Source organism: Mustelus asterias, chromosome 9 (genome assembly GCF_964213995.1).
Source record: "Mustelus asterias chromosome 9, sMusAst1.hap1.1, whole genome shotgun sequence".
NCBI lineage: Eukaryota > Metazoa > Chordata > Chondrichthyes > Carcharhiniformes > Triakidae > Mustelus > Mustelus asterias.
In genome coordinates, this window is record NC_135809.1 from 33,346,452 (window position 1) to 33,355,616 (window position 9,165).

Here is a 9,165-nt window from a genome sequence, read left to right on the forward strand (position 1 = left end):
GGTACAGCACGTTTAAAAAAAAATCAAGATTAGCGGTGAGCGGCATAAATTCACTTTGTTCCTGATAGATGGTATACCCTGAAAACTCACCAAATGTTTTAATGAGATCCAGTAAAGGGAGGGACAGATTGTTCACGTTGGGAGAAATACAAGATCACACTGTCAGCATACAAAGATATGTGATGGTTCTTGTCTGCAGCGATACCCAAATAGTTTCTTATGCTCACAGCAAGTTATTGCCATTGCAAATAAAAAAGGCAAGAGTTAGCACCCCTGCCTCGTCTTTCTATGAAGTGAGAGAGGTGTTGTTTTATCTTGGTCAGTGAGAACAGAAGCTGGTGAGTGCGCACACAACACCCTGATCCAGGAAATCAAAGGATTCCTCCATTTGAAACTCACCAAGAACAGTGAGAATACATTTCCATTCAATTTAATCAAGCACCTTAACACCTTATCTAGGAATGAATAGCTGTTTTGGAACTCTTATGTTTTGTGTACATCACATTCAACAACCGTTTCACATTGAGGAAAGACAATCTATTGGGGATGAATGCAGGTTGATCAGGATGAATAGTAGAAGGAATATATTTATTTAATCTGTTTGCTAATAATTTGGTAAATGCCTTTATGTCGGATTCAATAAAGATAATGGAAGGTATGGTGATAGATTAGTCTCATCTCCATCTTTCTTCCGCAGTAATGATGCATTTGCTTCATAAAATTATTGGGTAAATCTTAGGTCATCAAGAGAATGATTTATCACTCTTAGTAACATAGGGGCAACTTACCTTTCATATTTCTTATGAAACTCAACCCCAAATCCATCTGGCCTGACAACTTTACCATTCAAAGAGTCATACAGCGCAGGAAGAGCCCTTCAGCCCATTGAGACTGCAGAGAAAGATGTTATTGTATCAAGCTTTTCCTGAGTTATGAAGTCTGCATGTAAGAATCATCCATCTGCATCATCTAATTTTGGCAGATATAGAGGAAGTTTGTAATGTCCTTTATCTCCGCAGTTATTTTGGATGTTCACTGCCCCATGTAAAATTCACTAAGGCATTTATTAATGTCCTTCGGGTCTGACACAAATACACATTTCAACTTAACTTTATGTATAGCTCTATTGACTTGTTCTCCTCATAATGGCCTTGTTAACAGCCTATGAGCTCCAAATGCTTTTGTTTAATTTTTAGCAGTAAGTTATTAATCTGCTTTGAGAGTATGGTATTGTATTTATATTCAATTCTAAGCATATGGTTTAAAGTAAGGGATGATTTGGTTGCCCTGGAGGGTTGTTCTAGTTGTGATAACTACATTTCTATTTTTGCCAGATGTTTGCGCCTTAAAGAGGATTCATATGATCTCCTCATTACTACTTTGAATGTTGCCCATAAGGTAGAGTCACATACATCAAACGTGTCATTCGTTTCTAAGAACATTGACATAATTGTGGACATTGTAGTGGCAAATCTTGCTGTCCAAAAGCTATGACAGGTTAAATCTCCAATGATACTGACGCAACTGTCCAAATTCAATGCAAAGCATGGCCAGGGCATAGTCAGATATTAAAACAGTATTTTGTTTTTTTTTTAAGTTTTGAAAAAAGTTTAAAGTTTATTTATTAGTGTCACAAGTAGGCTTACATTAACACTGTGAAAATCCCCAAGTCGCCACACTCCTGCGCCTGTTCAGGTACACTGAGGGAGAATTTAGCATGGCCAATGCACCCCTAACCAGCACATCTTTTGGGCTGTGGGAGGAAACTGGAGCACCCAGAGGAAACACACGTAGACATTGGGAGAACATGCAGACTCCGCACAGACAGTGACCCAAGCCAGCAATCGAACCCGGGACCCTGGCACTGTGAGGCAGCAGTGCCCCTCTTTTCTGGATAGTTCATGCCTTTTACATTCCAAGTAGAGACTAGATTAACACCACCATTTGCTGATGAGATACCGTCACCATGCACCACAATAAAACTTTGCAGCAAACCACAGGAACAATATTCATGCACAGTACATAAATGAAACTGTGGCAGAGCAACCTACAAAAAACTACACCTCACAACACATTACTTCTTTCACATACTCACAGTGGAGCTGACATGTAGACCTGTGCCTTAATCAGTCCGGAAGCCTATCCCCACACCCAGGTCCTTAATGAAACGTGACTTGGAAAACATCCTTCCAGAGCCTGATAAAGTCTTTTCAGATAATAGTGTCTCGGCGAGTTGTAAAATCAGTTCCTTAACTGTGGACCTTAGCAATTATTGTGCGAGGTCATGCTCCCTTGGCAAGGTGGGGCCACTGGTCTTAAGTGGGCATATCACTTTGGTCCTCTTGATTCAGGCATCCAGGTTGGAGGAAGGAATGTTCACCAGGCTCGCTAAGAGGACAAGTAGGCAGCGTGACAAAGAATCTGCTGACATAGGGATGATATCACATGGAGGCATGTGAACGTGAGGAATGCACGACAGAAGTAGGGGATAAGACCAGCAGTGCACACCAGGCAGGACCACAAGGTATTATCCTGAGGGAAGGGCGTACCAACCCAAAGGTCATACTTGATATGACAGAAAATCAACTGAGAAAAATGCTGAGAATATTCCAAGAAATAGGTGCGGTAAGGATTGGCACCACTGTCTACAGATTGTGGCATGCAAGGTAATATTTTATGCTGCTGGCTCTTTGCACGGGTCTTCTGCAGACCACTGTGGCATTTCACCATCAGGTGCCCACAGATAAATCAAATACTCTCTTCAGTCAGGAGGGGAGCATATGAACCTCCCCATGGAATGTTGGCATGGACACAGAGGGCCAGGGACTTTGCAAAAATAGCAGGCTTCCCCCAAGTACAGGGAGCTATAGATTGCACCCATATTGCTACAAGGGCACCAAATAATCAATGAGATACCTTTCATTAACAGGAAATCCTTCTACTCCTTGAAGGTGCAGGTGATGTGTTACCACACCAAGATGTTCCTGCACATATGTGCACGTTATCCTGGAAGCTGCCATGATTCAATTATACTGAGGAATTCACAGCTTCCTTGGTTTTTTCAAACCGCCAACACAGGTCCATATTTGGCTTCTGGGGGACAAGGGTACCCCTTTAGGAGATGCTGATGACCCTCTTCAGCTGGCCTGAAAGGCAGTACAACAATGGTCATGTGCTGACCTGCAACATCACTGAGAAGGCTATTGACCTTTTGAAGGTGCACTGCAGATGCCATGACCATTCTGGAAGATCATCAGAGTATTCTCCTGCAAGGGTTTCCAGAATAGTTGTGTGCTGCATGCTGCACTATATGGCACAGCAGAGGGGCATACAACCAGAGGGGACAGAAGCCAATGTTATGAAATCTGAGGAAGACAATGATAAGGAAGAGAAGAGGGAGGCCCCTGTCTAATGTCATGGAGATAACACGGAAGAGGAGAATAAGAGTCGCAATGGGAGAACACCTAATGGATGGACCTATGTACCCATGGCAGAGGACCTACAGGAAGGAATCATCGCGAGAAACCTCTCTATATAGAGCAGATTCTCCTAGCTCTGAAATGGCACCAGATACATCAGCCAGTTCCTGCAGCTTCCATGTAATTAACCTTTAATATTGAAGCTAAATTCTTCAAGGAAATACCCATCTCCAAAAAAGGGAGAAAACCTACAGCACATGCTGGAAGTCAGTGGTATTGACATGGCTGAAGCCATGACTATCATATCCCTTAGCCTCAATATAGTCACATAGTCTACAAATGGGGCACACGGTAACACAGTGGTTAGTACTGCTGCCACACAGCACCAGGAACCCGTGTTCAATTCTGGCCTTGAGTGACTGTCTGTGTGGATTTTGCATATTCTCCATGTGTCTGCGTGGATTTCCTCCAGGTGCTCTGGTTTCCTCCCACAGTCCAAAGATGTACAAGTTAAGTTGATTGACCATGCTAAATTGCCTCTTAGAGTCAGACAAATTAACAGGGTAAATATGTGGAGTTACGGGGTAGGGCCTGGGTGGCATTGCTGTCGGTGTAGGCTCGATTGACTGAATGGCCTCTTTCTGCACTGTAGGGGTTCTACGATTCTATGATTCTAGTAAATACACCATGAGAAGTTCTTCACAAGATTTATGTTTGAGGTTGTCAATGAGCCAGAGAAACACTGTCTGTTTATGATGGATATCTGATATACTAGAAACGTCAAGTCTGTAATGGAAGTGAATCATGCTTCAAGATCATTATTGAGTGAACAATTTGTCCACACCACAGCTCTCGCAAAGCTGATGCTTGTATTGTGCAAATTTGATCTTTGTCCCACATACTTAAATAGCCTAAGTTTCATGGTTGGTAAACCTCACGGATCATTGACTGTTGTGCAACCTTACAGAAAATATTCCTAACCTGATGGCTTATTTTTTAAATGATGGAATCGTACACTCCTGAGCTTGATAGTGCACCCATATGTTTATAACATTGTGTATACAAAGGCGCATCATAGCTAATTTACATCAGAAAGATGAATGCAAGAACTAAGATGAATCACATACAATGGCATATCCTTTGATATTTTTTGCTTTACTTTGTCAAAGACTTGCACTGGACTTTTTTGCACTCTTATCTATTCAATAATCACACGACAAAAATTATAGAGCATTTTGTCATCTAATGGCCCAGATTATGTGGTAGTAACAAAGGTGAAACTGACAGTGCTCACCATCATTAATCTTCCGAAACTGGCAGAAATTGATAGAGTCCGCACATGTGCAGTTAAATGTGGAAATCCAGACGTTGCTGACAGTGATTTTATGTTTCTCTGTTGAAGCACCCAAAGACTGCAATCAAATAGAAATCAGTGAACTAACAAAAATCCTACCTTTTTAAGCAATTTGTCTTAAAATGAAAACCCTCAAAATAGTTACACCTTTTTGAATGAAGCATAACTGCGTTTTTAATGGTATACCAAGTTCATGGTTGCTGCTGAAGAAACATACTGGCCCTGAAAATCTTTATATTAGTAGATTAGTCGAATATCCATCATAGATTTCCACATAGTTTTAAAATATGAAAGATCAAGGGGGAATTTTACCGTCCCAGAAATCGTCACGGAGCTGATTTATAGTTACAATCACCATTTTAATATGATAATGATTAGCAGGCCCGTGACTGAAATCTCCAGGCCAACTAGCCTCTCCACCCCCATGCCAGTTTCCCACGAACTGGCGGCCAGACCCCACTGGAGTTAAGGGAGGCAGCCCAGGAGGTCAGGGGTAAGGGGGGTTGCCAGCCTGGCAGTGGACATTGCCAGCCTGGCAGTGTCAGCCTGGCCCCTAGCACTGCCCAAAGGGCAAAGTGGCACTGTCCAAGTGGCATCTTCGCACTACCCACTGGGCATCGGGCAGTGCCAGAGCGACAGGGTCTATGGGGGGGGGAGATCGGTAAGGGTGGCAAGTCCTACTGCTACTCTGTACAGGGATCGGTGGTAGAGACAGGGAAAGGGCTGATTGGGGCTGGCCATCTGAGTGGGAGGAGCAGGCTTGCTGGGTTGGGGGGGGGGTCGCTGCAGGAGGTGTCGTGGCTGCGATGGGGGTGGGGGGGATGTCGGGGAGATCGGGACTGCAGGGGGGTGGCAGTGGGGAGATCAAGATGGGCCGGGGGATCAGGGCTGGCCGAGAGGCATCTAGGAGGTCAGCAATCAGGGGGTGGGGGTGTCTGTGTGGCAGTGCTGCGGGGTTGCTGTGCTGGCCAGTGACCAAGTTAGCCAGCTATTGGGAGGCTGGCAGAGTGGGGCTACTGCGCATGCGCCGATCCCGGCGCTGACAGATCAGTGGATGCGCAGTGGCCCGCTCAGCGCTACGCTGCCAGCCTCTCCACTGGGAATAGACCCCGCCCACTGACTTTCAACGTGAATCTCCCTGAGGCACTCTACAGTGCACAGAATGTGGGAGATTCATTTTGAAAATCCCGCTGATAAATTAGTGGGAGTTACTCCTGTTTTACGCAAATTCGGCACTCAGAATATTTTTGGGAGAATACCGGCCATGATGTTTTAGCTTTTCCATTAACCCCATGTGAATGCTGCAATCATTTATTTCACCGTCTATGATTGGCTGCTTAACCTGACTAATGACATCACTGTTGCTGGACTCCCTGAGTGGGCGCCAGAATCAAACTGACATTGGCAAAGGAAACATCTACCCAACAGAGATGGTTAGATCTTTGCAGCTTTGTTCAAGGTTGGTGGCAAGCATGTTGCTTCACCACTAGAACTATAAAATCATAGAAACGTTACACCACAAAAAGAGGCCATTCAACCTCATCATGTCTACACTGGCCAAAAAATTTAAAATTAAAAACTAGTCACCCATTCTCATCCCACTTTGCAACACTTGATCCATTGCCAAATCCAGCCCAATATATGTGCACAAAGTGAGTGTTAGGGCCGTGGACCTGAACACCAAATTACATTGGGATGCCAGACTAGATCCCTACATTTTTTCTTATTTTGGCATAATTGTGAGGAGAGGATGCTTTGCTCCAGGAATAGTTTCACTGACAAATTAGGCATCTTTTACAATAAAACAAACTTTATTTCACAACACAGTTTCAATATAACTCTAACAAATAAAGTGGCTTAACTATTAACAGTTGAATATTTTTTAAAAATGAAAGAAAGGAACTTTAATTTCTAACTTATCACTGTTTCAGTTCCAAATAAGCAGCATTCTCTTATAGACATAAATGCCACTTTAAATACAGTTAGCAACCATAAATATAGTTGCTATAATGAAAGTAAACAGTCTTGAAGATTTCAGAGAGAAAAAATGAGTTTCCGAGCAGCTTATGGAACTCTGTCTTCAAACAAAATAAAAACCCAGCCAGTACTGAAAAGCTGTTTTTTTCCCCTCCTGCAGACCTAGTTCCTCCCATTAACCACATTAAAACATGACCTCATTAAAACCTAATCAAAAGTCCCAGTGGAATTCTTCATCTATAGACAAAAATGAATGAGCTCCATGCTAAGTAAATACGACATGGCTAAAATAAGTAATTATCCTGCTCTCCCAGCATCTGACTAAATGCTTTCCAAACACACTGGCTGCCTGCAGAAAAAAGCTGAATTTTAAACATTCTCCTTAAACAGAAAAAAAAACAATTTGTGTTTTTGGCATGTGCATATGAATCATCACATGGGACTGTGGGAAAAAGCAAGAGAAAAAGCCAACATGGCATCATAAGCCATATGCTCTCCTTCTGTGCTGTAGGTTTCTGTGGTTTTGTGATAAGCGTTTATTTTGTCGACTGAAGACAGGAATGGGATTGTAAAAGTCTGTATTCAACTTGCCCAACAAACTGTGTTGTTCATTATGGACTTTGACAAACCTGATCCATCATATAAAATTGTAAAACAAATAAACTTGCCTGCAGACAGACATGTTGCAAAGACAGGAAATTAGAATGTAAAGAACAGGCACTTAAATGTGGTCTTTGCTGAGTTACCAAGGTCACTGCCAAAAGTCAGGCCTTAAGAGAACCAGTAAGATCCCTTGCAAACCCATTAAAATGAATTGTGCTGCAAACCTGTGTAGTATCACTTAAATCCTGTAACAGTCACTGTTTTTTGAGGGAAAATAATATATCCACGAACACCTCACGTTAACTTTAATTGACTTCCATTCTGTGAAGCTGCATTTTCTCAAAAACCTTCACTGAATGACCTTGGCAATGATGGGGTAGTTTTATTTTAAAAGAAGCCACATCGAAATCAGATCATATACTTTTCACAGAAACAGGAAGCTTCACTGAATGCAAGTGTTGTTTCGATTGCTGTTCCATGACTACAGCTTATAAAACTAAAGAAAGGAATTTTAACCTGCAATTTTAACTAGGGTGGGGCAGTGGAAAAAGGGCCTCCATGCATGTGGACAGTGGAGTGTTGCAATCCCAGCTGATGTTATCACTGGAGAGTCATATCCCAGAGTGGAATCCTGGCTCAATAGACGGTAACTTTTACATTTTGTTCAGAGACTTGGATGAACAGAGTCACAGAACTGCCGATTGGCTTTTAGCAAAAGAATAAAACATTTATTAAACAAGAAAAGATTAACGATAATACACTACTCCCACACTCCCACTACACCATCACAGATGTACACAGATCTATAAGGATTACACAAGTTACAAAAAATCTTGTACCTCTAATGTTCTCAGTAAGCACGCAGTCCATGTAAACCAATGGATGAAATGTGGTCAGATACTTCACTCTCTGAAATAAGTGACAGATGCTACCAAATTCAACTTCTGTGGATCTCTCATCAAATTGCCTCAGATGCTTCTCACACTGTGAGCCAATTGGTCTAACTGGAACTCTGACTTCCACATGAATGTTTCCAATCACCAATCTTGAAGAACACACTTTGAAATCTTCTCCCATGCATGGTTTTCTCTCAAAACTCTTCTTTCAGTATTTCTCTGCCTTGGATTGCCATGTGCATTCAAGCCTCCACACAATCTCTCAGGTACCCAGCCATGTTAACAACACCACTGCTTCACAGGGTGCATTAAGGTGTCACCAATCTTGAGAATACTTCAGATGTCTGTCTTCTCACCTGCTGACTTCATCAGGTTTTCATCTTGCAGCTCTATCTTTAACTGGGAGCCTCTCCCTCTGTTCGTTTTTTAAGTCCAGTGAACAGTACCTTGTTCAGATTTCAGCTGTTTGTCCCTTTGGCTCAATCTTCTTGGGATTCCTCTTTCATTCCCTGGTTTCTGGAACTATCTGTTCTTTAATTTTGGGACTGGCTTTCTGCCCCTTACTCCATTGACCTGCCTGTGAGAGCTGCTTCCTTCTCAAATACCTGTTTCCAAACTGAATAACAAGTGTTTCGCGGTGTAGGCCGCAGGTTGCTAAGCAACAGCTTCATTTTTTTTACCTCTATAATTGTTTTAACATTGTAAACCTTTAATTAGAGTTTAAAGTGAAACCAAACATCACAGACATGCAAGCACCTTTGTTTAACATGAGCTCACTGAGGTTTTAACCTTTACTGAGCACACAAGTGCAGGAACACACTTAAACTTAAACTGATACCTTGGGTACGATTCTCCCAAAAGTGGTGAATTGGCGAAAAACTGGTCTAGATCACGACTGTTTTTTCAGTGCAGCTTC

General features: G+C 42.4%; 1 protein-coding gene across 1 annotated transcript in view; it reads right to left on the bottom strand.

The window, feature by feature from the left end:
* The window catches only part of LOC144498589 (coiled-coil domain-containing protein 91-like), a 167,560-nt gene extending 158,743 nt beyond the window's left edge, over positions 1-8,817 (bottom strand). The window contains exons 1-2 of the mRNA XM_078219929.1: positions 8,606-8,817; positions 4,714-4,812 (exon numbers count right to left, since the gene is read on the bottom strand). The gene's annotated coding sequence lies outside the window, so the exon portion shown is untranslated. The remainder of the gene's footprint in view (positions 1-4,713; positions 4,813-8,605) is intronic.
* Positions 8,818-9,165: the final 348 nt, after the last annotated feature.